Source organism: Struthio camelus, chromosome 8 (genome assembly GCF_040807025.1).
Source record: "Struthio camelus isolate bStrCam1 chromosome 8, bStrCam1.hap1, whole genome shotgun sequence".
Taxonomy (NCBI): domain Eukaryota; kingdom Metazoa; phylum Chordata; class Aves; order Struthioniformes; family Struthionidae; genus Struthio; species Struthio camelus.
The window spans coordinates 2,495,437-2,520,490 of NC_090949.1; the positions used below are offsets into that span (position 1 = coordinate 2,495,437).

Genomic DNA, 25,054 nt, shown 5'->3' on the forward strand with positions numbered 1-25,054 from the left:
ACAACTCGAATTTTCAATCTGATTTCAGCTTTCATCCACTGCTCAAGAAAATCTAACATGGAGCCGCTTTCTAAAATACATAAATAGATAAAGTAAACAACCTGTAGTCTTCAGCTGCTGGGAGCGGGAAGAGTGCCCATTCCCCTGCAACTCTTTGGAACAGGCAGAAGCCAGTACTGGACTTGTCCTAATTTCCCACAAAAAATTTTATGAGTAATTGAGGCAAAAATAACTGTCTTCAATAAATAAAGGGTACTTTTGCAGTGAAATCAGCTTTTCTGTCATAGTAGCATTTTGAGAATTGCAGAGTACACAAACTTCAGTAAGAAGCTTAAAAAAATTGAGCCTCTTGGGGTTTAGCTAGAATTCCCTCTGGCTGGGTAGCTGTGAAGTAACCGTGCAGAGGAAACTGAGGCCATCTACTCACTCCAATAATGCTATCAAACATCTCCAAAAAATTGAAAGATTTCAGGCCACTGTCGTCTGCATGAGAATCAAAACAATATCTTCTGTAATATTTATTATTCATTTAAAATATAATTGTATTAAATTCAGGAGGAAGCATGTGGTTAGCGTACACATACAGTGATGTATTAATTAAAAGTGTTCACATAAAGACTGCACTTTAAACTTGGGCAATATTAACCGTAAAAGAGTTGGAAGTAAACATCTGCAGTTACTGGATTTCAGGTTAAAGTATCTGTAATTATTCCCTTTGGAATTTATTAGTCTTGTGTAGGCAAAATAAACACTACAGTTTAGAGGGAGGTAATAGAAGGCCTTCCCCTGATATCCATAAAGACTCTACTGTTCCTGTCTAAGCATTTTAGGAAAGGTTTGGCTTTTAATTCCCCGAAGCCAAATCAGAGCACAATACAATGTCATTGTTCCAATTTCCAGCCTTTTAACTACGCTTTCCAGTGTTCACAGTACAAATCTCTCTGTGGCTAGAGTCTTTCAAATTTGCACGCTCTTCTCAGTCCCAGATGCTCAATAATTTCAAATCTCTGAATAGAAATAAACAGAAGATTCAGATTTCTGGTTAATCCATCCACTCAAGAGCCTCGTTTAGTTCATCTGTAAGATTTTTATTGAATTAGTTGACCCTCCATACAGTACCATAGTAAGTTCTAATTTTATTAATTAAAAAAAGTACAAGTTCTTTCACTGAATGGACAATAAAATTTTCTAGCCTTTTCTAATTCCATTTTGCAATTAAAAAATCTTAATTTCAAGATACTTGACTTCTTTTATTAAGTGTCACAATTTTGTATACCATTTAAGTTTTGATGTAAGATCAAGATAGAATGAAACAGGAAAGAAATCAGCTACAAATTAAGCAGTATTAACAGAGATACTCAATAAGTAGTTAAAGCACTTTCCAGTGGTCTCTTTGAAGTTGTTCCACTTCTTTGAAGTGTTTAGGACCTTGAAAAAAATATTGTGTACGTATGAGATAATACAAAACCTAATCTGTCAGAAAGCATTTATCTTCATTTCTTATCTAATAATCTGATTATTAAAATGTCATCTATGGTGTATCATTTACCTTTGAAACAACAGGTATAAAAAACATCTTTGCAATATTTTAAGATATCCACTAGAAAATAAAACATATGGTGAGTTTTATGCATATCATAGAATCATAGATAATTTAGTTAGGAAATGTCATTGCTGAATGTCGTTCAGCCCAACCTCCTTTTCAAAGCAGGTCTAACTAGATCAGATTGCTCTGCGAACAGCACTGTCAAATTTGGAATATCTTTAGGGACTGAGATTCCTCGACCTCTTGGACAACCTATTCCAATATTTGACTAGCCTCACAGTAAAACAAAAAAATCCTTCTATTTAATTGTAATTTACTATGTTCCAGCTAGTCTCTGTTGCTTCGCGTCCTGTCACTGTGCATCTGTGCGAAGAGTCTGGCTTCATTTTCTCCATACCCCCCTGATAGGTATTTCTTTAAAAGCTTGATTGAACCTGTTTAATACTAAATTCAATTTTCGATGGCATATGAAGAAAATGAGACCAGATCAATCATTTAAGCACTAAAATAAATAGTAGATAAATAATGAAATATTATCTTTCAAAGTTTTAGAAACTGTGTGAGAAATATCTATAGCAAAAGCCAAGCCTATGAAAAAGTAGTTATAACAGTACCACCGACTTTTGTAAATTATGATAGCTTTCTGGACCTCTGTACAGAAAGAGTATATCCTTCCACCTTGTTCTGGAGTGAGCAAGCACAGCTATTCAGCATGAATCTGGAATATCACTGCAGAGGTTAAGTGCACCAAAACCAGTAATGCGTGTCAAGCCTCTTGCTGTTGTGGATCTTCTAATTACATTTGCCTTTGACTGCAAGCCTTACAAGGGGACCACCATATAATCCACAAGTCATGTATGCAAAATGGATTTTGATTTTGCTGGGAAACAGTAACCACTTGGGCTACGCTGTCAGTTTTCCTCCTTTGTCTTCTTTCTCCTTCTTTATTTCGCAGGCACAAAAGTTTCCTATGTTCAGCAGAAGAGGCTACTCTGTACTACAGGAACTTTCTGATCACTGAATATATCAAAACTCTAAGCACACATGAAGAAATCAAAGACAGGTTTTTATTTCTTAGTCTTCACTAGCTGAAGGTTGGCTTGTACCCTGGAACATCAGTTCTGTTAATCAAAAGGCAGTAATCAAGCAACATATGGCCAACATCTCATAAATTCGAAGCAAGACCATCTCATATTAAATGCTGGGTTGCTCTGATGCTAATTGACAGCCAACAATTTGAAATGGGAAGCAATTTTCACCTAATATAAACAATTTTCACTCTGGTAGGTAGAGAGGCAGCTCACGTTGAGTTTGTGCATGTGCATCGGTGTACTAATAGCCATCTGAAAACTCTCGGGCCTTGCGAGTTACAGGTAATCCTGCTCCCCTTCTTTTCGCTTCCAGTGGCAGCCTGAGCCTACACTATGAGAGGTAGCAACTTGAATATAAAGTCATCAACGCACAAAATGAATTATGCAGGTGCTTCGGATCTGATCCCGTAATTTAAGTTATATGCAGACTAAAATTGTTTTGTCCCCAAAAGATTCCAGACACAGCAGTGTTGTCTCTCTTGTTATTGCTAAGGTAATAAGCAGCCAGGAAAAGATGGTAAGTTAAATGTAATACAGATTTCCTAAGTAAAGGAAAAAAAATTATGACTTTCTATAGAACTGTGTTACGATAACCCCTTCTACTTTACGTTTTCTTTCAACTTGCAATATATTCCATGGTCAGAAACTGAAGTTTCTTTTCTTCTCTCATCTGTAGTAATTCCTCAAGCAAAACAAATGCATTTACCTAAGGACACATTTTCCGTGAATTGGATTTAGCAACACTAACATAAAACTTCTCATCAAGAGGAAAGAAGAAATGACATTTTATATAATATGCTGATTTGTGGCCTATTAACTAGGATAGACATGTTTTGCAAAATTTACTTTGCAGAGGAGCCAGATAAAAGCTAATATATTGTGTTTATGCTTTATGCCCCACTCCTTTACTTTGCCTAGCATTTAAATGCACCCTGGAACAGTCTTCCATCTGATTACTGTATTCAGGTCACAAAATGTTGAGGACCGTTCTGATTATTAATGAGAAATGGAAAGAAAATCAGATGAGAATGTTCATAACTCCTCGTGAAAGAAGGCCCAGGCTAAATGTTTATGTTGCTGTCACGAGTCAGAATTAATATAGCTTCACATTTCTGAAAGCAACATTAGGCCAAATTTTCAGCGGGTATAAATCATTGTAGTTCTGCTGATAAAAGGTTTTTATTTGGTTTCGTTATAGTACTTTTGGTTACAGAGTATATATAGTGAATTAAGGTGTTTTTCCTCCACCAGCGTGTCTCCCGCCAGCAAGACATTTGACTAGCGTATTCGAATGCTGCTCTGTTTTGCTCCCATACCAAATCACTTCATAATGCCATATTTTACAAATATTTTGAAATAACACGGAGATTTTAAGGCTCTTTAATTATTGTTTTGGAGCCAAAACAGCCCAACAGCAAAAGTTTTCTGGAGCCAAAGAGCGGTGTGAAAAGCCTTATTTTTCAAAAAAGGCACACAAACCAGAAAGAATGAACTGAAAGTGCAAGATCTTTTGCCTGTTGACTTTGCTGCTAAATCAAAGGCCAACAGCAGGAAATCCCAAGAGTTTAGTATGGGGGATGCAGTAATATTTCTTTTGTTAAAGCAGCAGTTGTGGCTTGTTAATACCAGAGAGTGGTGTCTTGTAACCTACCCAGTCAAGCATTGAAGAAAAATGACTCAATGCATTTTAAAAATCTGTGTGCTTCCTCTCCAATTATTTGGTAATGTGCCTTTTGACAAATTGTCGGGGCGGGAAGTTAGCAGACGTCACGTTTGCGGCCAGTCGTGCCAAGCGCCAAGGAAGAGAGCCCTGAGCGGGATCGACGCAGCGCGGAGGAGGGTGGCCAGGCAAGACCGGTCCTTTCCTCTCGGCCGAAAGCAGAGGCAGGAGGTGGGGACAGTCTGACCCGAGGTGTCTTCCTGGGCTTCACAGAAATCTCAGATCTTCGCTGCAAAGAGCTTCGCAACTGACCAGAAAAGCCTTGATTAGGAGTGCAATATTTATAAAGAAAACAGATAATCCGTCCATAGAGAATTCTAGCTCGATGATGAGGGATTCGGTTCAGAAACTCTGTGTGCAACTTCAAGTGCACATGTTGGTACTTGCAATAAGAACAGTATCTAAGGGAAGCGACTTTAGAATAAAAGGAATTTGCATTACTGGCATGTATTAATACATGTTTTGCCCAATTTAATGTGTTCACTGAGAAAGAGGACAGAAAGAAGATAGGATAACAAAAATTTGTGTCTGACAAGCACATCCGGCTTCCTCCCTTTGCTCAATTACGGGAGGCTTTCAAGCCTCCGTAATACCTACAGTGTCACAACTTCAGCACTTCGATTACATCCCGCAAAACCGAAATCTGGGTTGTGAACATAAATTTATCCCTGCGGCTGTTTTGGAGCAAAGGCAGTCTTGCTGTCCTGCCATAAAACAGATTTTCCTTCAACAGCGGTTAAAGCTCTGGTTTACGAAACAGAACATAAGAAACTAGTGTGAAACTACCACTGAGGCAGTTGTAAATTCCCTGAGGACACCTCCAGAAGAGGCGGTGCCGGAGGGCTGCCCGTTCCTCTGAGAACATCCCAAACGCACGAGCGAGAAGGAGGATCCAGGCCGAAGCCACGGCCTGTGCAGAGCAGCAGACCCCCGGGCACTGCGCTGCAGCTGCGGGAACTGTGCGCTTATCTCTGGGATAAGATGCAGTCACCTGAGTTTTCTGCTCGGTATGTTACGTTGTCCATGGACTTCTCCTGTGTTAATAGCAGCCTATTTTATTTTTCCCTCTTTTGGACTCAACCAAAAGGGCTTTGCAACGACTCTAGCAGGGGTAAGAAGCAAGCTCTCCGTTTAACCCCAGATGACAGTTCAGCGACAGCTAAAATGGCTTTGCTTAAGATTCATGTGTCAGTTAAGGTTTATAAAGTGCTTTTAGACACTTACGGCTTTATATAAGTGTGAGACATCTATTATTATTAACAATAAAAGTTTCAAGTCTCTGTGAGTGAGTTCTCCAGATTGTTTGTCATGCTATGAGGTAATACACAGAAAAGCCTTTGTCAGCGTGGCTTGATAAAAAAAAAATACATGATTTAATATGGTTATTACAGGAAGTGACTGTCAGAGGGAAATAAAAGGGACAGCCTATGTCTTATTCACCCAAAAGTATTTAGTGTGTGTGCAATGTGAGACTATTATTTAAAAAAGCAGTTCATGGCCTTAGACGTTTTCGCTGTTCTCCTTCAAGAACGGAAGACTAATGCAACATCTCCGACTCGCAGCTGACCGTTTGCAATGTCGGTAGAGCACAATTCACTTGCAAGTCAGCTCGACTTGTGTGAAAATGTTAAAGTGCTGTCCCTAATGCCTGGACACGCTTCTCTGCCCCACGAGATAACAGCAGTCGGAAAGAAGCTGTGCACACAGAAGCCTCGGGGGTTACTCACAAAAGGGCAAAGAAATTTATCAAAATTGAGAGGAAGTCCTCCGGACTTTGAAGAAAAATGAAATCTTGCATGACAAATCGAGGCTGCTTTGCGCAATGTAATTGAACAGGGTTGCTCAAGTGGAACTAAGCCTGCTCAGAGGGCATATCATACAGTGGAGAAGACTGACCTCTGCGTACTGTGTTCAGCTTAAACATGCGTGCTTTAGAGTTGAGCGAGTTTGCAATTTTACTGGAGATATGATCAGAGTCAGAAAAAGCGATCTTCAGGAAAAGCAAAGGCAGGTGGCTGTGGGCAGTTGTCTTCTTTAGCTGTTTTAAAGAGTAGATCTAACTGTTGCGTTGCCTAAAAAATTCATGTACTTGCATATATCCTTCTCTTGGAGAAGAAGGGGTTGTTCCGTTTGTTGCTAGACAGTCTCATCAGGCTTTTGGTGATGTTTTTATTTCCAGAATAACAGGTACTAACAGACCTATAAAGAGAAGTTGCATCACTCCGACACATTTTGCAAGGTTTTCCTCCCAGAATACCAACTGACACAAGCTGTTATTGCTCTAGATGCGTTCGCGTAAAGCCTGGTAAATGCCAGAAGCATTTTGTTTTCTGCAGGAGCAAAAAGTGCTGGTAAACAGGTTTCTTAGTCATCTAGCTCTTTTCTGATATATACTGAACATAGCAGAGTTTTGGATTCATGCCGAATGTCTATATATTGCTTTCCTTTCATTTATTTCAGCCTGCCAGAGTCCCTGTAGGCCACGCCAAGTAGCTTTAGCAGTGTTCTGCTCTGTGTTCCCTAGAGGGTAAGTAATGACCCCAAATTTGCTCTTTTTTGTCTGCTATCTCCCTCCCCTTTCTCCAATCATTGCAGGTAATTCATCTCCACAGTTGTGTGTTTACGGTTGATAAAAGCAGCATTAACTCTTGCACCTCTCAAAATAATCTAATCCTCATGTTTTCCTTCAGTGAAAATTGTGTATATGTAATTTTCTGGGTTTGTTTTGTTTTTTGTTTTTTTTAATGAATTGACAAAGGAGAAATTCTATCATACAGCATAATCGTTTTTCCCGTTTCATTGACTGCACAGGTTCTGGACTTAAATTAGAAGGATAGCTAGTACCTACAGATTTTCATGTTTTTTATCAGATAGACTTTCTTCAGGGAGGTGGAAGGGACGATAGATTTCTAAGGGTTATAGGTATTCGCAGGCTATGGAAGAATGATGGAGGTCAGCAGTCAAGAGCGTACTTACAAGCTTTTAGCTTGTTGTTAGCTTCAGAAGGAACATTGCACGCTGATTTTTAAGTAATGTCCTAACTGGTGTGCAATGTCTCAATGGAGAAGACAAATATCATATATACATGCCAACTTATTCAAAGAAAGATTTCTGAAAGCAGTCAAAGAGAAAATGGGTGTTTTTATTTAGAGATATCGAAATACGCAGTGAAACCTAAATGTAGCACAGTGCAAAGGGGAGCAGATGCTACCTCCCTCAGACTAGTCAACCACCTGCGTAACGGACACCAAGGAGTATCACATATTGAAACAATGGTGAAAAAAATGATATCAATGCAATGACCTTGATGCCACATAATTTTGGGCAGCCTGTATCTCAAAGCTATCGTAACTCAATAGGAAAAGGTCAGTAAATGCTACTTGGTCTCCCAGAAGTCATTAAGCTGTTAATACTTTATTCTTAGCTACAAGGAAGCACACTATTAGATGTTAGAACTGTGTGCCTTTGAATGCCTTGGGAAGTTTATGCTTGTATTTTTAATCTTTAATGAATAGCTACGCCATTTATTGTGTTACTACCTCAGAATAAGAAAAAGCTTTGAGTGCTTTATACAGACATGATCATTCAGCAGGGATAATTTCTTCCTTACGCACTGGTGATTGCACATTAAACAACAGACTAATAGCTCTAATTTGCACATGAAGCACAGCTGCCCAGTGGAGTGAGTATTGAACCAGGCGTCTGACACTGCTCTTTCAAACTGCTTGACCAAGCCATCATGTTCTCTGATATCTCTATCTGCCATTTACCTCCCATCGAAAGTGCTGGAGTGCTTGTCTCGCACTCTTTCTTCCAGCAAGAAGGACCAGGGCCTAATAAAAAGGATGGGGATGTTGTTCTCATCCTGAAGAAACAAGGCCTATACAAGGTGGGCCTCTCCCAGCCGTACCTTCAAATATTGGACTGATTTAAACCAGCTTCAGGGAGAGAAAAAAAAAATACATTTCAACAATATTGAGTTCCTACAGGTTTCACAAAAATAAGTGGCTGGAAAGAACAGAGGCCAGAGCAGAAGTTCTCGGTGCCCTGGCTGATTGAAAGGGTGAAGCGCAGTACGGGCTAGAAACTCGGCAGAGCTGTTAGAAAGTCCCAAGTTGCCGCAAAGCCACTGCCAGAGTTGGCAGCCAGGTCGGCGAGAATGTATAGGAACAAATTCACAGCAGTACGGCTTTTATTAATTGCGCTTTTGTGACTTATTGGTGCAGGTCATTTCCTCCTGTTCTTGCCTCCTGTTTTGTCCTTCTCCTAGTATCCATTTTATTCTCCTAGAGACTTTATCCTCCACGCTCTTCTTTTTCAGACCTCAAGGTTTTAGCAGTCCCTAGGGAATACTGAAAATAGTCCCTGTTTTCACTGGTCCAAATTAAGCATTAGGCTGCTTCAGCTCCTTTCTTTACAGAAAGTGAGTCTCCAGATCTTAAAATTCTCAGATATGTGCAGAGGTGGGGTTTTTGTGTAGGATCCTATTTTCTCATTTTTTTCCCCCCAAGATTCATTCTGGGACGGCATTAGAAAAGGCAGGTCAGGTATCTCCAGTAAAGGGCAGTACTCCCTTTTTCTCCTGTGATTGGCAAAACCAGAACTTTTTCCTTTAGTAAGAAAAAGAGTTGCCTTTAATAGTAAAAATCTTGGAGAGAAAAGTTGAAAAACATTGCTAGTTCTATGGTTGAAGTTATTGGCAGGAAATTTCCCGTAAGGTTATCTATTATTTCTACGTATTCTATGTATTCTATATTTTTTTATATATTCTATGTAATCATTTCTATATAAGGTATCTATTATTCTTAAATCCTTCTCAAAGGCATTGATGAAAGGTGAATTGAAAGAAAAATGTCAGAGGAAGTCACAGTGACTACTCGCATACTTAAAAAGCATGTGCTTTAGTATTCCGTTGTATCTGCACTTTTTGGAAAAAAAAGGTTTGGTGGGGAAAAGAGGTTTTCAGTTTTTTATAGAAAAATATGCAAGACTCGTGGAGCAGGGAAGACGATGTTTCAAACGGAGATTTGGGGAGAGGGTTACTGGATTCTCCATTTCATATTTTTTCCCCTAGTTTCCCTGTCACACAAACAATCATTTTTTAGAAGCACTGTCTAGTTTTGCATAAATTAATTTGTGCATGGACATCACAGAGCGCCGTGCTCTAGAGAGTATCTGAAAAGCTGAAGCTCCCTAATTATTTTCAAACATCCCTCTACCCAGTGTCTAAATTTATATTTTCCTTGTGCTCCAAATCTAAAGGGTTAGACAGTAGGCAGATTAAATTTCCAATTAATGTAGCAGCATGATGTTTTAAATTTACTGCAAAGAAAACAACTTTATTCCACTATAACAGCAGCCCCTAGAGTAAGTGACTTCTGACTTCTTTCCTCAAACTGGAAGGTATATGCCAGGAGATACTAGTCATTTTACCAACACCTCAGTGTGCGAAATATCTGTGACATTTTTTCCAAAGATTTCTGTTTTAGCTGAGACATTAAAAAAAAAAAAAGCTGATTACAGACAGTGATGAATATTGCACTAATATTAAAAACAAGGAAGCAAGCAAGCAAACAAAACCAACCTGCAGCAAAGAAACAAAACTTAAGGCAAGACATTTAAAATGGTTGGGCGGACTTAATTTTACCTGCTCAAAGTAAGACACTTTAAAGGTTTTTGATTTTAAGAAAATTCAGAATTCTGTTAACATCGGGCTCTTTTAAAATAACTCATGCTGAGCAAACACAAATTAGGTGTCTAAAATAATTGGTGTATTCTGTTGTATATGAGGGGAAAAAAAAGCCAGTATACTGTTGGTAAAGCTGCAGTAAAAAATAGAGTTATGGGCAGGTCAGTTGCGCTGAGTGGTTTCTCATTCCACCGGGTCAGCGCAGCACTCAATAATACAGAGAAAACTTTTTGTTTCTCTAATGGATATTGGCATTCGATGTGATTATTTTTCCTTGCAACTTGACATAACTATCAAGAGATTGTAGATATATATTTTAATAGTTTAATGGGAACCACTTAAAGTAAAAGTACTGTTCATTCCTTTCCACCATTTTTCCAATGTCTATTCCATAATGCAGCATTTCTATTTGACCTTTTAAACTGAATATTAAATTGTTTCAATAACCAGTGTTAATAACCTTTGGCTCTTCTGCCGGGAAAGAAAAGTCTCAACTTCTGGGACTGTCCTTTTTTTATATTGCTGTTTAGTGGGACGATTTCAGTCAGTGACTTGTATTTATTTCTTATGAATTACAAATTATCTATTAACATTGAGCTTTCCATACAGAAGTTGAGATACCTAGAATTTAATAATGCATTACTGCTGACTAGCTCTAACAAATCACTACCATTACGCCTTCATGTTTAAGTAATAAATGCACTTTGTCCTCTAGAGATGTAAACTAACCGGTGTGGCAGATTGCCTGATTTTTGACTTGAAGGCTCAACATCACTTCAGATATTGTTATATTTTAGAAATGAATCTACTCTTGTTCAATGTCACCTCATATGAAACAGTTGTAGTCATAGTACTTATTGCCTCGTAAGTGTAATGTAAATTAACTTTACTCTGCTTAGCTGGTCAGTAAAAAACCCCCAAAAGATCTTTACAATTGCATGTAACTTGTTTTCATTACATGCAGCTAGTTTGGTCCTGATTCAGCAAAGCACTGCAGCTTCTTCTCGTAGTCCTGAGGATACGGTAAAATGAAGCAGAGCCTTCATAAAACTATAAAACCCTCACTTAAGGTTTTAGCCACCAGCAGAGAAAAGAAAATTATTTATCAATTTTTTCTTTTAGATAGTAATCACTTTTATATAAAAACGAAGTTTTCATCAGCTCAACTTCCTCTGTAAAACAAGTGAAAAAAGAAACTTCGGCAACAGGAATAGCTAAGGCTACACGTTCAAGGCAGTGTTTAAATCTATGTAGCTCTGACTAATCTTTACTTAAGTCATTCCACTAAAGCTCAGTCAGAAAAAAAGTCCACAAAGTATCTCCTTAGTCTTCACGGAGTAAAAAATATCCCAAGACATTATTAGGGAAAACTGTTTGATCTTGGTATTCATGACACGTATTGGCTGTACAGTCTGAAATAGCAATAGCAAAGCTTAATGTTAAATGAAAATCTGCCAGCCAAATAATGTCCTGAGTCCGTTACTCACTGGGCTGGGATTCCTTTTGATTGCAGTGGGCAGTCCAGAACCACAGGGTTTAGGGCCTTTTTATCACCTAAAAAAGACAAAAGAAGAAAGAAGCAACTTCATAGTATAAACAACAACTATTTTATTCTTTAGTTATTGTCTCAGGGCTATTCAAACTTTATCTTAATGCCTGAGGCTGTGATTTCCTGTAATGAGATTCTCTTGCTGGTTTCTCCAATGAGCTAGAAAGTTTATGTAAAATATAGGGATTATGGTGGTAATTTAGTGGTATTTATATCATTCCAGCAAAAACTGCACTGATCTAAATCAACATACCTTACTTTGGTCTCCTAGTTTTCCTCAGTATTACTTTTTTCTTATCTGCTTCCATTTTGCCTTACAAACCTGATTAGCAGGAGAAGTTGTTCATCCTGAGAAATGTCCAGTTTCCAGTAATGGGTAAAAACATGGACTCCACGCTTAGAAGAATTGGCACTAGAAAGCACATCCTTCTGAACAGTGCATTTAGTTTAGCTACTGCAATTAAAGTGGGATGTTAGAGAAAACACCCAAAGTCAGAAAATAATTACAGCCCTGGAAAGACTCCTAAGGTGAACTCAGCGGGATCCCGCTCAGAATTGCCTGAAGGGCAAAGGAGCCCAGGAGAACTTGTTAATCTTCAAGGACAACCTTCTCAAACCATAAGAGCAGTCCATGATGAGCAGAAAATCAAGCAGACAAGGCAGAAGGCCAGCGTGGGGGAGCAAGGAACTCCTGACTGAATTGAAACTAAAAAGGAAGCCCACAGAGAGGGGCTAGAGAAGAGGAATATAGATGCATTATCTAAACATGCTGGAATGGAATTAGAAAAGCCAAAGCACAGCAGGAGTAGCGTAATGTCTTTATTATTGGTAAGGACAAAGGGACAAAATGCACCATCAGCAAGTTTGCAGAGGGGAGTGAGTGGTCAATACACTGTGGAGCAGGGCTGCTGCTCAGAGAGACCTCAACAGGAAAATGAGCTGACTGGATCCTCAAGTTCAGCAATGGCAAATGCAAAGTCCCACAGCTGCACAGGCTGCGTGCGAATGGCTGGAAAGCAGGTTTGAGGAAAAGGACCTGGGGGTCCTGGTGGAGAAGTGGTGGAGTTGTGCGCTCTTGTGGTGAAGGTCGACCACTTACAGAGCTGCACTCACAAGAGTGTATGTTGCAAGAAGTGATTATTCCCCTTTTTTCATCACTTGTAAGGCCATACCTGGAGTGCTGTGTTCACTTTTGGACTCCCCAGTACATGAAAGAAATGGACATAATGGAGTGAGCCCAGTGGAGGGCCAAAATGCTCAGGGGGCTGGAGAACATGAGGCACAAGAAAAGGCCAAGAGAACTTGGACTGCTCAGTCTTAAGAAGTGGTTGGGTAAGCAGAGATCTTGCTGCTGTCTCCGACTGCCTAATAGGAGGGTATAAATTTCATAATACAGCTGGCCAACTGTGCAATAACAAAATGTCCTTCTGACTCTGAGATGATCAGTTAATACTCTTAAGCAAGTGGCATTTACTACCAAAATTATATGTCAAATCATAAAATTATCCAGCCATTTTAGAAATTCAGCTATACCATTTGACTCCTTGACCTCCAGCTACAGAGAATTTCACAGTCTAAAGGATGTCGTAAGAATTAATTCCTTATTTTAATTATCCATTTTCTTCATTATATTGGTTTTTTAGAGGATAATTCAACAAATGTTACAGCTACCATTGTTTCTTCCTTGATGCTAAATCCCGCACTTTTCTCTTCTGCAATGTTTAACTAAGTGAATGCCTGTCATGAAATCGATAAGCAGATTATGAAAGTGATCATGTTAAAAGGGAAAGGGCCAAAATGCAAACAAATATAACCCCTAAGCATCAAATAATACGGGTAATGTTTAGAAAGGAGGAGAACATTAAGAGTATAGATATGGGTATTAACATTATTGCATTTATAACGTTATAAAAGCATGGACATAGTAGTTACAGGAAGCAGCAGAAAAACAATAGCTTTGTACCCTAGCTTATCCTGTATTTCGTTGGATCATATCATGTGTTGCAACCTAAAGAGCAAGAAGCAGGTCAAGGAAGTAAATCTGTAATAAGTCTGTGATATTGAAAAGAAGACTTTAGAGGTGTTGGAAGTGCTGTACTTGTCAAAGGTCATTGAGAAGAGGTGCATGGCTTCTCTCTTGAATCTGTTTATTGAAGTACCTAAGGGAGGTACTGTCCTCTCAGAATAGCCATTTTTCCATGTAAAGTTCTGTAATTACAATAGCATCTCACTATTCCTAGATTATTTTACTCAAGCAGAATTCAGAAGTAGTTGAAGTGCGGACCTTTCAACCTAGTGTTAAAAAGAGCATTTTTCAGAGCTTATTCAAGTCTTGTGAGGAGAGGACGCAACTAAATTTCACCATAGAAAGAACAAGGAATAAGTGTGAGAAGATGGGGTAGAGGAAGACTTTGGAGATGGGATGAAGTTTAGGGAGGCAGGAACAGCACTGGAAGGAACAACGGCTGATGCTCTAGGGAAATTTCTTTCCTTTTTCCCCAGTATCATCTGTGAATCTTGGCTTAGCACTCAGCAGCACTTGCCAAGGCTCAAGCGAAGGCTAAGCAGACAAATGGGCCACGGCCACTCCGCTGCCACTGGGAGTCCAATGCCTAAAAACCTTCTACTGGCCCTGGCCTAATTCAAAATTGTGGAAACTAGTGAGTTCCTATTCTTCGATGTCATTGGCCTGTGAGTTGAATTCAAATTGCTTTTAATCGGTTTGTACTTAATATCTAGCACGATTCTGGGCAGAACAGAGAACAGAACATCCTTAATAGAACTTGAAAAGTGTCATCCCTAGCCATTGCACAGGATGAACAGGCCGTTTATGAAACGACCAAGGAACCTCAGACATCATTCTTTCTGGATAGCGGGAAAATATTCCATTTGCACTCTGTAAATTTTTAACATATGACAATTTAATATAGTAGTATGTGTTATATAGGAGAACTAACAGGCAATGTTCATTGGACCTAGGCTGCACGTCATTCGGAGGAAACCTTAGGATGGACAACTACAGAAATAATAACATAGCTTGAATGAAAGGTCTATGGGCTAAATTAAGCTGTTTTGATAATAAACTCATTTCAGTATTTCCAAAAAGAGTCAATAAAAAACTAATATGGTTCCTAATGTATAGGTTATGTTACCTAACATGATTTTTCCGTAAAATGAAGGCATTTAGTTGTCTTAAACAAATACTTATAAAGTGAAGATTGTTTTTCTGCATTTAGACTGAATTTCTGAATTTGTAATACACTAACTTGCTTTAGTGGAGTCTTCTGCAGAAAGGTGATGCAAATGAAGTTAGTTTAAAATGAAATTGTAAAAAGAATAAAGATTTTTTTTCATGGAGGGCTTATTTAAACTGTTAGATTAGTTGGCATAGAATATTTTGGGTAACAGGAGTTTACATGATTTCAAAAACTGATCTGAAAAATTCATGGCCAAAATCTATTAAGATACCACCTCCAGCTCAGAGAAGTTAAACTACAGATTGCTAGATAATGACAGTGAATATGAGGGAAGCAGCACTGCGTATTTCTCTGCTCTCGTACTCTTCCTTAGACATATGCTCCGGCCCTTGTCAGAATGGAGAAAAAGCTAAATGATTGGATCTAGTACACGTTTCCTTTTTTTTTTTTTTAACTTAGGATGATCTTGTAGGATATAGCTGGAAGATGCAAATTCAAGTCCATCTCAAATCATAAAGGTCTGAGTTACAAACTGCTATTGCGATCTTGTCCAGAGTATGATAACGTTGTTTCATGAAAAAATCTGAATTTGAGCAGTAGGGAGATGAAAGCAAATTCCATGACATCCCAACTGGCTGCTGTATGGACCTGTCAATTCTCCAGTTAACTCCATAAATGAAAGTGTGACAGATTTTCCGTCGCTAGGAAGGCTGTGCAACCTGGGCGGGCTAAGAGTGAGTTTCAATAGTTGTTGCAAAAGAGGTTTGCTTAAAGCGTATCAATCTACTTACCCCCAAATCGAGTATTTAAAACATTTGAAAAATCGGCGGGTGCCTTGGTATTTACCTTCCTATGTTTAGCCTACCGTATACCAAGAATCAAAGAGGACTGTCAGCATCATATTTAAACGATTAATCATTCCATCATCACAGGCAGGGATTTTTTTACTCTCTACAAGGCTTAGATTACCAAAGCACTAGGTAGTCTGGTGGGGTAATGGCGTTACCATATAATCAAAGAGCAGTCCTGAATCCGTTACCACATTGTTCTGATTTTAGCAAAAACACATGTAAGATATATGCAGACAGAAAGGCAGCTGAACTCTGTTAGACTGATAGATCCATAGCTGCGTTGATACACAGCAACAGATTTTAGATTACCCTGAGAAAATTGATGTCAAATGTGATTTTTGTGCCTTCATTTAAAATGATAAAAAGTGAGCTATTTTTTCTATTCTAGTCATAGACTAAGAAGTTGTACTAACGCATAGAAATGTTGCTTTTTTTTGGTTTGTTTTTATCAAGTAGCATGTGTAACAATATAGCCTTTCAATTTCTTATACTCCTCTGGAGAAGTTTATATGTCACTACTGCTTCATATTCTGCATTTTACTGTAATTGGGAATGAATTAAAGTTTAATCATTTCTTTTCGATACAGCCAAAACCAATAGTAGAGTCCTCAGAGGAAACTGCCTTGGAAAACAATTTACAATTAAACAGAAACGGAAACAGCGAAGGTGATTAGAATGAGAAATAGCAATAATAAACCATAATGACTCTAAAGAGATGAGACAGAGAATCTCCGCACAAGAAATACATTGTAATGATGACCTCCAGTTTGGGGGGGGGGGCTTGTTTTTTTCTCAATTTTTTAATAAAAAGGGCAGACCTTCAGTCACTTGTAAAGCTTGACTGACTTCAAAACCAGGTAATTTATAATAAATGCTCTTATATAGTAGCCAGCATTAATACAATCAAGAAACTCCTCTGATAAGGTGTATTCTCTGGCTTTGTAGGAGGAGTGTTACAAGAAACCTCATCATTCTGACATTCACATTTAGCTACAGACAGCATCTATTGTCTATTTTTATTTCAAAGTTCTGAGGAATTTCATTCAGTAGGAAATGTTCTCTGTGGTAAACAAGACATATGCTGAGAAATGGGTGAGTTTCTGCTTTTATTTGCATATGGTTTGCCCGTACTAAATCGTAGCTGGTCAAAGCTGGCCTTGATGTCTCTCTGAAGTTAAAAGGAAAGCTAAGAATTGTCTGTGCCTTCAAATTAAAGTTGTGTGAGCCTAGCGATGAGCAGTTTCAAAAGCAATCCTAGAAAACCTATACGGTCTGGAAGACCTGATGCGAAAATATTTAACTGGGAGTGCTCACTGAGGCGCTGGAATGCCTGTGGAAGAAGAAGTAACTTTTTAATGCAGGAAATAGCAAATGTGATCTAAGTGGTCAAATTCTCACAGCTCTCACCAGCATTCCCTTACTTAACTCTTGTTACAGGAATAATAAAAACCATGTTTCCCAAGTCTTATGAGTTTGATCGCATAAGTGTCCATTGAGGGCTGAAGTTCAGCACTGGGATTGTTCTGTCAGCTCTCGTTGGTAACAGAAATTGTGAAAAGTAGAAGATTGTTTAAAACCCAATTTAGAAAACACCAGATGTGGCTTAGGGAGCAAAGTAGTAATATCACAGTGTCGGTAATAAATCTTTGCAGGCTTTGGAGCCGTGGCTGAGGACTTTGCGCAAGCATGGGCCCAAGAATACCAGACAGAAAGAAACAGCACAATGCAACAGAAATGCCATGGTGTTTCTGCATATGGTGATCTCCAAATACTCTTTATCTACAGCAGAACTGAATACTAAGTGGCGAGGTCTGCAAAGGCACTGGTGAGATGCAGCCATCCTATAGAACCGAAGTGATTTTAACATCAGAAATGTAGCCTCTTGCTGACTGTTAGTCCAGCTCAGCCCCTGACCAGTATGGCAGAACAGCAGTGCTATCATGTTAGCTAGGTTTGGTAGCTAATAGACACGTTGGGAGGGACACGCAATTAGGAGCCTGTGCCCACTAGTCTTGCGGTTATGTAGGTATGTAATAAGTTTGCTCTCGTGTAGCTATGTGATATTGCATCATTCTTTCCTTAGATAAAATGAAGAGAAACAGTTTGAGGAGATTAAGCCAGTCAAGAAAATCTGCACATATGGGGAGAAAACACTCCCTGTTCTCCAGAGTACTCCCAGCAGTTCGTCCTCTCCATGGGAGCCACTGTGGTGTGGTCTTCTTAGCAAGGAGCACAGTCAACCAGCCTTGCAGCAGCAACTGCTGCAGCTTGAGCGTACATTTTGCAGTGTCATCTATAGGAAGTCATATCTCATGAAAATTAGGCAGAATACATAAAACACTGGAGTAGGTAGACAGTAAGTGAAAAGCCACTGCAAAATTGTTTCTCTTGGGTTTTGGCTAGAGATTGACAGAATCTTTCACCGTCCAAAAGGAGGTAGAAACAAGTGGAGAAGTTTGTCCTAATGAACAAAAATAGAGGAATTCCAGCTGTTGACATAAAAGTTTTCAATCACTGTGTTGAGACTTTGAGAACGCACTAGTTAATTATCACAGTCTAATGTCTGAACAGAAGAGGGCTTGATTTGATCTTTCTTTTGTCTCTCTGAGGTCCACTCACTTCACAGTGAAAATATGTGTGTATAAATAGCAGCAGAAGTTGTCCCACCACCATGATTTAGTGGATGTAGTGTGATGATCATGCTTTACCTGGAATTATAGCAGGCATTAATTTGGGCACATAATTTTGTTCTCATCAGGGAGTAAAACAACACTTTTTCACTAGAAAATAAGGTGAGTTGCTCCTTCTGCATCTTTCCAGGGAATACTGAGGAGGAAAAACCTACACTCTAATATAGGTGACTTCAATCCAAAAGGCATTTCTAGAACATATCATTCATCAGTGAAAACTTCTGTAGATGGTAACTTTATTAATAATGAGATTAATATATCACATGTAGGCTATTAAAACTTATTCTGACAGATAAAGACACATTAAGTACTGACCAAGTACCTAATGCAGCTCGCACTTTGCACCAGGTGATTATGCCACCTGTGTGTCTTGTCATACCTTGAAGTGAAGCACCAGGTTTTCATATAAACATTGTCTTGCCTGAAAGTAGAAATCATGAGTAGAGCTGTTCACTTCTAAGCACTAAGGACCACAACGCCAGTGAACGTCAGCATGGACAGGCTCTGTGCAGCATTGCATGGACTAGAAGCCCATACAATGCTGCCCTACTCAGGGTTTCCAGCATCTGAAGAGACATAAGATTATCTATGCTCTCCCCTTTTTCCTTCACCAGTTATCTGAGTCTGAGCTCCTTTCTTACTGGGATCCACAATATACACTTGCACTGGTGCATTGCACTAGGTGCTGAGGTGGGACCATGAGCATAAGGGGCTTAAGAGACTTGGGGCCAGCAGCTAGAGGAGCCCATGGCCTGGACTCCAGCCCCTAGATAGTCTGCTGGAGAGACCTGCATGGCGCGTGAGTCTATGTTGAAGCAGACTTCAATCCTGTTTGGCTGGAGAGGAGGTACAGGGTTGGGCTGGCTGTTCTGGTCACGTTAGTGCAGGTGCTCTCAGTGTTTATGTGGGTGCTGGTAGGAGACTGCTGGGCCCTTGTCGATCTGTGTGACCGGCTGTGTCTGAACAACATCTGTGTGCCTACTGGGAATAGGTGCTCAGCCTCGCTGCTGGCAGGGCCCGGGGACATGGAGTCACAGCAGTCTCGTGTCTGTCAGACTGGGATGGGGAATCTCACCCAAATCTCACCCGATCTAGCACCGGCAGGTTCGGACAGGTGAACTCCTCTGGGTTCCAAAGTCCAGTAGATCCAGCACCCCCTAACAGTCCTTATTTCTGCTCTATGCAGTTCTTAGCAATAACATTTTTCAGTGGACGTCATGTCATTTCGTTGTGTGAGCTGGATCCTGGTGCCTGATGGATGCCATAGCTGAAGAGGCAGAAGTAGCAGGGAAGAGCTCCATAAACTATCTGCAGAAAATGGAATGAAAAGCTCAAGAGGATGACAACACTGAGAAGACTGCTTCAGCTGGGCAACAGATTGGTTTAAACAGCCAGAAACTGAGAACTGTCCAATCTACCATGGCGCTTTGAAAAGGTGTGAAAATACAAGCTCTGCTTCCTAAAGGATAAAAGATACTAGTGCAAATTATTTCCCTGCTCTCTTCCGCCCACCTTCCACCAGTGCACCAGCACTCGCTTATCTACACACACTATTTCATGGCACATCATTACTTTCCCAGAGTCTTTTATTCTTTCATTATATTCTAAAATTAAAATATATTAGCTTCTTTTAAAAGTATTTTAGATTACATTCTGGGGATAGTTTTGCGACGCCTGGCAGTCAGACAATTCTCTTTACTTTATCTTCACTGCTCTATACCAATGACGGAAGCTGAAGGTTATATTAAAATCTCCATCACCGAGGTGAGCATGGGCGATATTATTTAAAAAATATTTCGTTGCAAAACACCTTGTTTTATAAACGTTACTGATAATCTCTCTTCTATTATAAAAAATATATAGCATATACTTATAACTACATTTACAGTGTATGTATATAAATAGGCACCTGATGAGACTGTGTCAGATCTCCTCTCCCTCAAGTCAACAAGGACGTCGAAAAGCAAGAAGAAAGGGTGGGAAAAAGCCTCGGTAACTCATTCTGCAGTGAAAACCCTTAGGTTCACCACTGTTGCCCACCTATGTCAGTCAGACTAGGAAATGGTACTTCCCTAGCGCTCAGGGAGGAATATAAATCTTTCAAAGTACACAATAAACATTTCACAATATCACCAGCATGTAGGATATGTTCCTGCAATCTTTGCAGCCATGACTGACTTCAGCACTTTATAGTTTTTTGTCTACAGCATATCCACAGTTTTATGAATTATACTCTATGAATTATATTTCTGTCTAGTACAGACTCACGTAGCTGTTGTACTAGAAGCATCCTGAGTACAAAGACAGATCTATTTAATGCACATTGTTCATAACATTTTTAATATAATATAGGTAAGCAGTAGGCCTGAAATTCCTTGTGTTTGGTCCCCATCTGCATTTTGAACATGCGCGAATATATCTTATACGAAGCAGAACAGTTTAAATCAAAGCTATTGGAGACCAAAAGTTAAGAATACACAGAATATTCCCTTAGAAGATGAAGACTTTGCTTTGAATTTCCTCAGGCAGAAAGATTAAAAGCAGAGATCTCCTACACCCTGGCAAAATCCTGTACCCTTTAGCCTATAGAAACCAGCAGCGATGACTTCTTCTCTGGCAGATTTTGTGAGTTCAGTCTCTCTTCCTCCTGTTTATTTTTCACTGGAATTCAATGAATTTTATATAAAATACCAATGTGTTTGTGAGCGGGGAGGGATTAATGGATAGAGTAATTTTGCTGAATGATTAAAATAGCTAAGCCCTTGTCAGTAGTATGTTTTCTGTAATGCCAGCCCCCTTTGGGGCTAGAATATATCTCTAATTTTACACTATTTTTTCTTTTTTCGTTGTTCTTTCAGGAGTAAGGCGTTTGCAGTTGTTCTCCTCCGATTGCCTAATCTTTTTCCTCCACGTCTACATTTTCAGCTTTTTGGAGGGAAAACTGCCAAATCCATGAGTTTATGGAAGTTTTGCACTTTCTGATTTTACCAACAGTCCTATTTTGCATGCCAAGTTTTGGATCGCTAGGATGCCAAATACAATCGAAGCAAGCAACTCTTCTGCACATGTGCTTTTAGCTGTTTTGCTATCAAGCACTAACATTTGTTTTCTAGAATTCTTATTTTCTAGAATTTTAACCCAATTGTACAAATGTGCCTCAGGCCGAGATCTAGCCAAGCAAGATCATTTTCATGCTCTTATTTACAAATTGTGTCGAGTCACATTTAGGTTACAAAACTGCAAAGGAGAAAAACACGAAGGTTTAACAGCCTGTTAAATTATTTTCTTACAGTTTTGAATTTAAAAAAGTAGCCTCATATTCAAGTTAATTCTTAAGTTTATTTTCACTTGTTACCCTTGGCAATAGACAGAAAGTCTATTGCCAAAACTTCCGCAGTTTGTTCTCATTTTACGTGCTATATGATATCGTACCTTTAAATGCAAAGACTATCAAGTTAAAATATAAAATATAAAATAGATTTAAATAAAAAATATACAAATTAAATATATAAAAATATATAAATTAATATCTAATCCAGATGCTCAAAAGCTGTGGCTGGAGACTATAGTCTTTATCACCAGGGTTCATCTGTGTGACTCTCAATACTTTGCCCCCAGCCGCGATGAAGCTATTTAAGCCTTTCAAACCGATGGGAAAACTTTTTCTTTATGGGCATCTCAGCAGACAGCATATATTCCCATATATTCCATAATCTATATGCTTTTGAAAGAAAAATGTTTCATTCACATAGATTCCCTCCAATCTTATTCTCGGAACTGTGAGGTTAGAAAGTAGTAAATTTATATTTTTATTTGAAGTTGCCACTGTTCAGTTAAAAATGTTCCTACCTTTAAAAAGACATAGGTTTATTGGCTCCTCTTTGTGAAGTTCTAAAATGTATTTGTTTCTGCGTTTTCTGTCCTGTTATGCAATGCAAGAGGGACTGAGCAGATAACATGGAGAAAAATAACAAAGACAAAATGGAGAGCAAGAGATTATACTCAGGAAAATTGAATTTTTTTTTCTTTTATTCTTCCTAAAATCATTCAGGTCTGCTAAACTTCGGAGCCACCCGTTAATAGAAAATATTGCATGAACGTCTCCTGTGTGCCTGTTTTTCTCGTGACAGAAATGAACAACTGCAAGCCTGAAACAGACTGCTGTATTGTCAGTGAACAGTGATGCTGCAAAAGCACAAAACGTGAGCATTTTCCCAGATTCACCCTACGGGAGGATGGTGTAGTCAGAGCTGCCCTGCCATCAAGTTGCTCTTCTGGACCTATTGCTTTTGCTGTCATGTGAGGACATATAGGTCGAAGCATCTTTCCACGTCTTAACGCCAACCCAAATCCTTACGTGTCCAATAGCTCTTTCCGTCAGGACTGGTTCACTCAAAGAAAATTAATAGCAGAAGAAAAGACTTATTTCTTCATCTCCAGAAAAAACACAGCCGTGCTAATTGGAGTCCTGCTGACACTCTCAGTATTGGCTGCTGCACATCCGCAGCTCGAGGGCACGCTGCTGGGCTCTTGAGCTGAGACGCTTCGCTGTAAACGCTGAAAATATGACGGCGGAGCTTCGCAAATTCGGAAAAGGCAAAGCTAGACTGATACCGTATGAAGCGGAGATGATGTAAAACTTGCAAGGTTTAAGAAAAAGCGTCTCCTGGCCAGCTCAGTCCTGCGGAAGAGACACCCCACGCTCGCGGGGTGGCAGCCGGGCAGACCCTTGCTGGGCTACGCCAGGCTTACCGGGAGCCGCAGTCCACCTTTCCCCCCGCGCCAAAACGTGCACTGGGGAAAATGGCATGCTACAATAACTTTTACTCTCTCTTGTCCCTTTATACTACCATTATTTAAAGTTTGCAAACTCCACTTAAGTAAATAATTTCTTTTAATGGATCCTGATTTTCAGAAGCTTTATGAGAAATGTCAGCTTCTGTTATATCACTGACACTGTAATGTCTGTGCGTGTAATTTGCTTTGCATTTGGATACACGTATTACCACGGAGACAATTTTATGTAATCACCTCATAATTCTCTCTGAAAACTAATAAGTAAACATTTAACTGTGCTCCTCCAGTAGCATGTAATAAAAGCATATTGGTTTATTTTCCTAACTGTAAAAAACATTTTAAAAAGTTCTACCCTTTCTGTTCTCCATGCCGAAGGACGGGGAAAGGACAACAGGTAGCACCTCTTACACATCTTCAGTACAGAGCATGATTCACAAATGCAAGAAATAGAATAATTAATCCTGAAGTGAAGCTTAAAGGTCAGCTGAGCTGAGAGGCATGTTTTGCAGCATAACGATTTCTGGGATTTTATTGAACTTCTGCAGGTTACACACTACTGGAAATGCCAAGCATCTGCTTGCTGTTAAGCTTCAGCTTTCATTTCTGAGGTTGCACAGATTACGATCCGTCACGCGTGGCGAGGAACAGTAAAGCATAATTGTGTGGGGAAAAAAAAATTTGAATTTTTCAGTTCTCTCTTTTGTAGAGGACTTGATCAGCCGCGCCATTGCTAATAGCAAATTAAGTCTTTAAATGTCAGAGCACCGTCCCGCATCCTTCCCAGAGGAGCAACCAAGAACACCTCCTGCTACCCGCAGTCCAGCCCTCGTCCTCCGGGAAGGAGCCGTGCAGGGAGCCAACGCACAGAGTTTTCCTGGCTCCAGCACACCTCTTTCCTAGCGGACAAGCGCTAGACTGCAAGTATTGCACGCCAGCCTTGATATTTTCCTCTAAACAAATATCTGAAGCTGGTTTGTCCACAAAATCTAATCCAAACTCTCCCCAGAAAAATGCTTTATCTAGCTTAGAAATCAAGTGCATTAACTAGACAAAGAAGAGCTTGACATTCTGAAACTAAATGGTGTTATAGTTTCCCCTGATATCAGTATGATCCGTTTTATCAATGGTAACATTCCCTGGTAACAAAAATTTATAGTATAATTAGAGGATAATGAGCATTCTCATAATCACTACAGTTGCCATTTGAAAATACCTAAACCATAAAATATTAATGCTTCAGAATTACTAGAGATGTGCAAGTAAGCACAAAAATCAGGAAGGAGGAAGCATTAACTTTAAATATGCAGTATAAACGATAGTACATTAAAGTACTACAGAAAATCATCTTTTTTTTGATGTAAAACATTATTCTCTAAAATGCAAAACTTCCCAAGGAAATAGGACAGTTTTGACAGAAAACATTTTAAAAATACAGACAATAACTTCGATAAATACACAACATTTAGTTTTATTCTTATAAAATAAACATGTGATTTTTTTCATTTGAAAATTATAATTTTTTAGTTTTTAGTGGTTGAGAACATAATTTCTTTAGAGACTTTATAGCTCTTCCTTGTTTTTCTCTGGACCAAAACCATTAATTAATAAATCACAATTTTCCACTGAAGTCAGTGGTTTCAATAGGCTGAAATATTATCCTTCGGATTACCAAAGCTGAAGGCAAAGATTTCACACCTGAATCAATTAATGACCTTACATTCTGTCTTTAGGACCCCCACCCTTACAAACATCACTTTTATATTCAGTGTAAAAATACATTAAGAAACTTAGTTCATCCCTTTCACTTAATTCACCCCATTTTTTACATGAATTATTAAACAGCAATTTTCTACTTAGCCTGTACATTCCTTGGGGCAGAGACAGTTCTTCTGTTATTGAGATACCAAGCTTATTTGGGGACTTC

General features: G+C 39.1%; 1 long non-coding RNA gene across 1 annotated transcript; it reads left to right on the forward strand.

Annotated features, from left to right (window-relative positions):
• The first annotated feature begins 5,272 nt into the window (after positions 1 to 5,272).
• Positions 5,273 to 23,361, forward strand: LOC138068018 (uncharacterized). Its single transcript, XR_011142539.1, has 3 exons — positions 5,273 to 5,364; positions 6,818 to 6,884; positions 22,385 to 23,361. It is a non-coding gene; the product is annotated as an uncharacterized lncRNA (long non-coding RNA).
• Positions 23,362 to 25,054: the final 1,693 nt, after the last annotated feature.